At 33.8% G+C, this 9,643-nt stretch overlaps 1 long non-coding RNA gene across 1 annotated transcript; it reads right to left on the bottom strand.

The window, feature by feature from the left end:
* Positions 1–1,385: 1,385 nt before the first annotated feature.
* On the bottom strand, positions 1,386–1,854 carry LOC109580785 (uncharacterized). Its single transcript, XR_002184348.1, has 3 exons — positions 1,807–1,854; positions 1,694–1,755; positions 1,386–1,450 (listed from the first exon to the last, which is right to left on the bottom strand). It is a non-coding gene; the product is annotated as an uncharacterized LOC109580785 (long non-coding RNA).
* Between the last annotated feature and the right edge of the window lie 7,789 nt (positions 1,855–9,643).

Genomic DNA, 9,643 nt, shown 5'->3' on the forward strand with positions numbered 1-9,643 from the left:
AATTAACTTTTATTATTATTAATTGATTGAACTCAACCCCTTTGTTTCTTTTATTTTTTGACAACCGTACTTTTTCTTATTTATAGAAATTTTTTATTCCCTGGTTTCCATACTTTTTATTTAATTTGTTAATTATTGTTATAGTTATATCAGTATTATGTTTATTGATATTAATTAACTAGGTTTAAAAATCCATTACAGAATATTTAATAAAACTTCTGCTAGATATTAATTTTTGGCTACTTGTACATACACAAAATAAACATACCACATCTAGAAACTTGAAAATTTGAAATAATAATGAAATTCATAGCTAATATCTAATTATTTATGTGACGTAATATCCTGTTTTGGTTAATAATTATTAATAACCATGCCTGATTTCCCGCTCAACTGCACTTTGTCAAGTTTGTCACTGAGCAGTACAGTCCTTACTTTAAAGTTTAGACCTTAGTCAATTTGAAATCAGGCATCAGACTACTTTTCAATATTTGTTATTCGTACTTTGCAAGCAAAAAGTCAGTTTATCCAGCCTCTAGCTTATACACTATATATACTTGTATGTATCTTTTTCATAGTATGAGTAGGTCACCAAGCCCAGATCCGGATAGGAGAGAGGAAGATCCCATTCTGCCTCCTGGAGGAGATCCGGCAATCCCTCCTGGAGGGGCTCCAGCAATCCATCCTGGAGGAGCTCCGGCAATCCCTCCTGGAGGGGCTCCAGCAATCCCTCCTGGAGGAGCTCCGGCAATCCCTCCTGGAGGGGCTCCGGCAATCCCTCCTGGAAGGGGCTCCACCACTCCCTCTTGGAGGTGCACCTGTAGTCCCTCTTGGAGCGGCTCTGGGAGTCCCTCTTGGAGGTGCACCCGCTGTCCCTCCTGGAGGAGCTCCAGCAGTCCCTCCTGAAGGTGCTCCTGTAGTCCCTCCTGCAGGGGCTCCAGCAGTCCCTCCTGCCCCAGCACTGCCTTTGCTGCACCAGCAAAGGCAGCTCATTATTGCCCAATTGAGGGCTGTCAATAGACAAATTGTAAGGCTTTACTATGATGTACGAAATTATATTCCATAATAGTATCTCAATCTGCCAAGAAGACCTGGCAGGGGCAGGGGTAGGGGAAGGAGGGCAAGACCCCTAGTTGGAACAAAAAATTATAACTTTTATTAACTACATGTATCATAACTTTATTATAATAATAGATGTAGACATAATAATAAAACAATCAAAATGTCAAAAAATGCACCAGCGTTAAGCGAAGATTAAAATACATTAGCAATGCACAGTGTTTGACAAAACAAAAATGCTCCAATGCTTTAGTTTCTGTTAATATTCCTAGAAGAAAAATACACATTAATATCATATTGCATGATTTAAGAAATAAATAATACCTAAGTAGCCATTAACGTGGACATATTGATTACGTACATGAACATGCACAGTGTTGTCATTCATAATCTACAAAAAAATAAAGACAAACATCTTTAAATTTGCTGACTAATTCTATACTGAATTAAGGTTTTTTATGAGACTTGCATTGAGCAAATTCATATAAATATAGAACACATGAATACTTTCCAATGTGCAAACAATTGTTGTTTGTTAATGAGAACATGCATGCACATAATATTATTATAATAAACAAACAATCATCAACGAAAGATACGCTGGCAAACAATAACTTATAGTGAGAGTACTTACTGTGGCCATGCTTATAATGACATACCCATCAAACGAATATAGATGTAACCTTGAATCATACCCTATAACAAAATACGTAAGATACTTTGGAATCTCACAATATTTAATCTTACTACATATTCCATTCCTTATACTACAGTAATGTAAAACCAATGCAGGCACCTCCTGCAGTGTGATAAAAGTACTCATCAAGGACCTACAATGAAACATTAAGTTCCATTTAATAATGAAATTAATTTAGTTACAACAATCGAAATCCAGAACAGCCTTTAATTGTTATTGCACATTGCAATATCAAGCAATGAAAATATTGCTGAATCATCAAATCCTTTTTAGCTGTCATTACCTGTAAAGCATAGTAACATAAACACATCAAATGCAAGCAATGTAAACACGTGGGCTAATAATAACAATACTACAAACAGTAATGGTGAACAAACTTTATTACCAATAACATGGACCTTTTGCATTCCTTGTAACTCCATTATAGTACATATGTACTTACAACAATATTTTTTTGTTAATGTGAACATGCACATATTTACAACAATCATCAACAAAAGATGTGCAACATCAGCTGGCAAGCATTTAATATGCGCACAGCATTGATGGCAGCATCATTCAAATGCGCAACATCAGCCGGCAGGCATTAACTTAATAATGCGCACAGCATTGATGGCAGCATTGACATATATGATGATCATTAATATATGTACCAAATCACTGTTTGAATGATACTAAATGTATAATGAGAACTTTTATTGTTACTCTAAATTTTTCTTGTCCTTCAAAATTTGTCAGCAGTGCCCTTGATCCATAAGCACCTGATATTTGTTATAAACATGTAGTACAAGCCACAAACAAGATCAGGAATAGATAATGACAGCTTCCTCCCTTCCTAACCCTCTGTCCTACATAAATGATAGTCACACAAAATTGAATCAATGCTAAACTCTAATGAACAGTAAACCTCTTTCACACCCTCTCCCTGTCCATTATAGCAACAAGTACTCAATATTCACTGTTATACATTGATTAATCTCACATCCTGAATGCAGTTTGATCACTATATACTGAGCAATAATGGGTGGATATGCACCACTGGTTTTCACACACACTCACATTGCACATGCAGTGAAATAAAAGACACATTAAACAACCAATGTTTTAAAGATGATGGACCTCCCATTCACCATACCCGCTTTTCATCAACAATCGATGCTTTAAGAAATATTAATAGACTTAACTGCTTGGAAATAATTAGTACCAACATGCTTCAAATACAAAGCAGGTGTAGTAGTATCACAAGGAATGCCATACAACTCCTGGGTTCCATATCTAGCCCTGCCAACAAAAGTAGGAGTGAGTGAATATGAAGATATGGTTATACCTAATAATGCTGTTAGTGTAATAATCTCTGTGTCAGGGGCCCACACATAATTTATATACATTTTTGACTTATTTATGTAATCATATATGCTTGAATATCTGGTTGCACTTAATGTACTATTAAACAATTCTTCTTCAAAGTTTGGCATATTACTAACAATTACTTTACGTAATTCGTAATGCTGAGAAATTGACCCAGTGATGAGATATGAAAGGGCAAAATATAAACAGTTCCCATCACCAAGGACATCAAGAGTACTATTAGGAACTCTTTCATCTGACAATGGTGTTGTTGGACTACCAGGTAAGATTCTAGCAGCTGTGACAAATTTGAGATTTAAAATCTCACACCACCTACTTTGATATTCTTTATTACCAGGGTAATAAACATAATCCCATTGTCTCCTCACAATATCTGGGTTGGGAGGTTCTTCATAAGTAAAGATGACATCATCATCTTTTTTGGATTACTTGTCTTTATTTTAATGCTTGAGAGTTTTATAGATACAATCAGACTATTACTACAATGGTCATTTTTTACAGCATACTTGGTTTTATCATCTTTTGGTTTACATTTAATGTTTCAGAGTTTTATAGATACAATGAGACTACTACAACTATCATCATCTTTGACATTAAATTTGGTTTTTAGGTCTAATTGAAACAATTAATTTATCATCTTATTTTAAGCAAGGCAATACCAAAGCACTATTGTCAGTGCTACTGTCTACATCAACTTTTCTTTTTTGGGGGCAAGACTTATTTAAAGCATTATTGTCACAAATTGTACTCTTTTTGGGGCAATTAGACTTTTGTAAATCAGTACTCTTACGTTTATTGCTGCTAATGGTACTGTTACTAGTACTTTGTACATGACTTACAGACACCTTGGCATTCTTACTACAATGTTCACCATCATCAATTATACCAGTCACTTGAATCTTTCTCTTCTTTCCTTTACTTTTCTTGATTTGAGGTAAGTCATTCCGAAATTTACTTCTGAGGCGGTTAATTTCATTAATGCACGGATTACTAACTTTATCAGAGAGAGGATTAAATGATAATAAATGTAATCCACTTAATGTACGTACACGAGACAATGCAACTTATGCCATACCATCCCCAAAAACATCAGTAGATAAATCAATAATGGCTGTATGTAGTGAGAGGCCCTGACATTTATGAATAGTAATAGCATAAGAAAGTAAAAGGGGAAACTGTTTCCTTTGTATATACAAATTCTTAGATAGCATAAATCTAGATGTAACCCTTTCTATGTCACAAGGTACATCAATATGATCAAATTTGATTAATATACGTGTAGCATAAATACCCATTACTGTACCAATGGCACCATTAACTAATCCTACAGTGACATCAATATTACGTCTTAGCATTACTCTACAGCCTACTGCTAAAGACAATACAGTTTCTAAACCAGCTGTTTTGCTTGGTTGATCTTTTAGTTTCTCTAATTTTTTTTCATGTTTTTGTCAAATTTTGCTGTGCTGCCACTTTCATCAACAACATCAACACATGCTAATTCTATTTTCTCAGTTTCTACACTTTCTAACATTAATTCATTGATTTTTTGGCAGGCGTCTACCTTAGAAAATAGGCAAATTGGAGGATTTGTTCCTTCACCTTATAATTTTCTTGTATTGAAACCTTAAATACGTGACTCTTAAGCGTATCAATAGTTTCATCAGTCAGACAGCCATGCCTAACAGAATCAAGCATCTTAAAGAAAGTTTCGTCTCCTTTTTGTCGCTCATTGATTGTTACTTCATCATATTCTACTGTTTTTTTCCATATGTTAACTGCATTTGCTGCTCCAAGTCTAGTTTTTACTAGTTTGTTGCTAATTTTATTAAATACTGGCCTACCATTAACTGGTGGCAATTGTAAGAGGTCACCTACAAATAAAATATTTTTGGATCCAAACCATTCATCAATACCAAATATATCTTCTAAGCGCATGTGTAAGTATGCTAGATTTAGATTGGATACCATAGATACCTCGTCCACTATTATAATTTTTAAATTTTTAAGTATCATTTTTATTTTTTTCTGAGCTTCTTCACTCAAAGCCCAATATCCAGCTGTCTTTCCCTCATGCTCTATTGGTAGCTGAAATAATCTATGTATTGTTAGTCCATCTACATTAAATGCGGCTATACCTGTTGGTGCTACTATAGCACAAAATTTCACCACTTTTTCGATGCCATATGTCATCCACTAGGCATTTTATTGCCTCTATCAAAAACGATTTACCACTTCCACCCACACCACTAATAAACATCCTTAGCGGTTTGATATTATCTAATCTAAGTAGTCTTGAAGACTCATTCTCTAATAAGTCTTCACGTTCTTTTTGACTTATAAGATGACTCTTAATTTTATCAAAAATTCTTTTTTGATCTACATTAAGCATTGCCTCTCTTTGCTCTAATGTTAAATTAGGTACATTTATATGCATGTCAGCTATATCAGCTACTGCTTCCATTATTTCACCCAGTAATTGAGGCTCATCATCTTCCTTGTTATCAGGAAGTTCTTCAGTAAAACCGGCTTTATTTCCTACATTAACTATTTTCTTCCAATTACGCTCAGCTTCAAATAATTTCTGTAGTTTGTTAAAATGATTTCCAATGCCACGTATAGATGCTTCTCTGTGACGCCTAAAAGCTTCTTCCATTGTTTCTCCTTCCATTATGAGTGTGCTCTCATCTCTAAAAGGCACAAATAAAAATATTAGCGAGTAATAAAAATCGTCTCTTTCCACTTCTTGCATAGCATTAAATTTCCTATGGTTTTGAAGGACTGGCTTTGATCGACGTTTGTATTCTCTTTCTCCATTTTCTCCTATTTATTAAATTTGTAATTAGCAACGAATTCATAAAGAGATACATCTTCCATGTTATTTGGTCTTGTTGGATAAAAGTTTTCAATTTTACTAGGATTAAAAATGTCTTTTGAAGATCGATCCATTTTAGTTAAATATGAATAGTTTTTTATTTTTCTGCTCCTTTTATGAGGCAAGTACACATTAACGTACTGTACAGTTACTGATTTCATGTATAAATTTTCACCAAGAAGAAGATCGATAGCTTCATATAGTCCTACTTCTTTAGCTCGAAGTAATTTTTGGCCGATTTTCCAAAGCCTGCTATATATGTTGTCACAGCTGCTGACTTCATCCCATAAGTCCTGTGCATGACTCTTTTCTGCTTCAGTGACATATCCAGTTACATACTCTGTTAAGGAAAGACTCCTCTCTGCTATGTATTGCAAGTCCATATTTGCACGCCACAATTTCAGCAGTAAAGGATTATAGTCGTTGACTAGAACTTCTTTTTCATTTTGTTTGAGATAATATATTTTATTACATGATTTCAAGCTGTTTTCTACATCATTGATGCAAATACTATCTCGTACTGGTCTAGGAAAATCAAATCGGCATCTAGATACATAGGTCGTGCCGACTTTTATATTTCGCTTTCAGTATTTGCTGCACTTGTGATGTTGTTACCAAAAAATTTAAATCAGGCGACGTATTACTATCTGGTATATGACAGGTAATCCTGTCTTGTATGAAAGAACAGACTTCTTCAGGACGAGTAATACCGACAACAGGAGCATTTTCAATCCATAGGAGGATATGATAATGAGGCGCTCCACGCATTTGATATTCTTTTTTAACATAATATTGTTCTACTTTGCCTAGAACACTTCTCTGGAGAATGACTATGTTAAAGAAATCCTTAAATTTGTATGAAAATTGTCGCGATACTGAAACAGGGTCCTCAGTACATAATCTAGAAATACTATATGATTGTGGAGCATTATTTACTTTTCTTATATATTGCGCTATATCAGCTAAATTATATTCAGCACAACTTAATGTTAGGAAAAGTGTTGGTGAGCCATACTCAGCAATCATTGCTTTGACTTCACCTTTCACACGGAACCAATATTGATTGGTGCCCCGTATTGGAGCCAACATAGTACTTAAATTGCCCTCAAATTCTTCGTCTAACACATTTATTTTTTCTAATATTTCAGCCACAGTTTGACCAATGTTGCTCCTTGATGTTTTTAATAAATTATATATGCCAGTTTTTAAGGCCTAGTTCATTTTTAATCCGTAATAGTGCAAACAATATGAATGATTTCAACGAAATCGAGAATCTTTGTTTAAAATTCTTGATTTTATGTATTCACTAAATGATAAAGTCTGTGCTGGATAGCTTTGTCTGGAATGATGCTCTCCATATTGTCCAGTTGGAAATAAAGTAGGGAAGCATAACAAATCAAGATGCTCTTGCCTATTGTCTATAGGCGCTTCTTTTACATTCATTAATTTATATTGACTGATATCAATACCTGTTGCAATTTTACTATCAAGATTTCTAATCGTATATGCCAAAAGGACTTCTAAATCTTGATTGTTTGCTTTTTCAAGCATTTTACAAGTAGTATTGCTAACTACTTGTATAACATTTTTAGACGATTCGTCAATTGAATCATCGTCTACACTTCTATAACGCCAATTTATTTCTTTTAATTTTTTTAGTGCTGCTTTTATTTTATTCACATCAACTAGGCCATGCCAGACATTATTTGATTTAGTAGGTTGTTCATTAATAATAATATAAAGTTCTGGATTAGGCAAATGATTAGAATCTATACCAGTCTCATTTAAAGTTTCCATTGTTTTTTCTAATGGAAGGGGTAAATAAAACATTGCACCTTTAAGAGCCTTCAAAGAATTATATGTAGGCACTTTTAAAGTGTGTGTGCCTAGCCTAACAATTGTCTGAAAACATTTGGTTCTCTGTATTAACTGGCAACTCAAAGGATCCATATTTTCCAATTCTTTTGGTAGTGGCTCACACTTTAACCCATTAAGCACACAATGTGCTGGAACTTCATTTTCCTAATAATAGGTTTACAGTGATTACAAATATACGTAACTTTACTTAATGCTGTAGGATCATTCTCTCTAATGTAATCTAATAGGATATTCCAAACATCGCTATCTAAATTTTTAGCTTCAGTGACAGACTTTTTTTTTTAAAGCCTCTCACAGCAACAACATGCATTAACAGCCAGATCAGACAAAGCTTTCTTAAATTCATCAATAGCATTTGAATACTGAAAATAAAATACAATATCTAAGTTTGGTATTCTAAATGGGTCTTCTTCACCATCATTTATAGTGTAATACACATTATCAAATTCAATCTCATCGGCTTCATTAATTTTTAAATCTATCAATTGTGCTATATCACCATCAGCAAGGGAAGAATCAATAATATCTATTGTTAAATGGGCATTTCTAGCAACATAAAAGTGTTTCAAAAGGCGTCTCAGCAAAGGAAAATGAACAGATGCATTGCGTAAAGTACACAGCATGCTTTTACATTCAGTATCATCACTACTACACACAATAGGATGGCCTATCCTTTCACAAACAATTTCTGAATATTTAAAATATTTTTCAACGCTATTTTCATCTTTTTTAACAATTACTGTTACATTTGGATTATCACAGAAATCATTTTCATGCGCTTCATCTATTTCTTCAGCATGCAGGGATCTTGTCATATAACGAGTGTTAAGACAATTATCACATGCATCTAAATGCTTCCTCAATTCTTTAATGGATTTATCAAAATAACGTCTAACTTCAATAATAGAACCAACATCACTTTCTAATAAAGACTTGCACCTGTCTGTACAGTGCCATTTGAGGGCAGGCTTTCTCTTATTAGTATATGTTCTATTATTATCAAATTTGTCATCTTCAGAGTCACTATCATCATTACATTCTTCTATTCTATCAATACATGATACTTCAACCATCCCTGCTACATAACAGATGCCATTTGTATCAACAGGGATTGCAATTGGACTATGTAATTGGCTATCAGAATCATCATTAGGATACAAATATGCTGATTCATAAAAATAAGGCCCACTACTCTTTGTGTGGCATTGCTCACCAAAATTACTAAAGCTATTCAACTTCAATTTCCTAATGCTATTTGCTGCACGTATCAATACGCCTACTTTGTGGGATCTGTTTTTCAAAACTGATTCTAACAATATACTTGATGCAGCAATACATTTACTGTGTTCTCAAAATCTACACCTTTCATACTTGATGGCAATAAACATCAACTATATCGGGGCTGTAATATAATGCTTCTTTAATTTTAGTAATATAATATTCCTTTGCTTCACTATTTGGTGCAGGTAGTGAGTAATTAGAATGTAATCTATACAATATTTGACCATAATTACGTTCGTAATAATCTTTATTTAGACGCATCTTATTTTCTTTATTTAGTGCTATCTTTAATTTATCCATTTTGTTATCAGAAAGTTGAAATCTCACAAATTTATCCTTCTTTGCACTTATTATTGCATCTCTATTTTCATAACACCGTTTTAAAGATTTTTGTGTTTGTGGGTCTGGATTTTGCTCATATCGTTCCTTTGATTTTCTTTTTTGGAGGTTTGGATTTCTTTGATAACGCTCTCTAGAGGCTTCCT

Source organism: Amphimedon queenslandica, unplaced genomic scaffold (assembly GCF_000090795.2).
Source record: "Amphimedon queenslandica unplaced genomic scaffold, v1.1 AMPQUscaffold_13477, whole genome shotgun sequence".
Classification (NCBI taxonomy): domain Eukaryota; kingdom Metazoa; phylum Porifera; class Demospongiae; order Haplosclerida; family Niphatidae; genus Amphimedon; species Amphimedon queenslandica.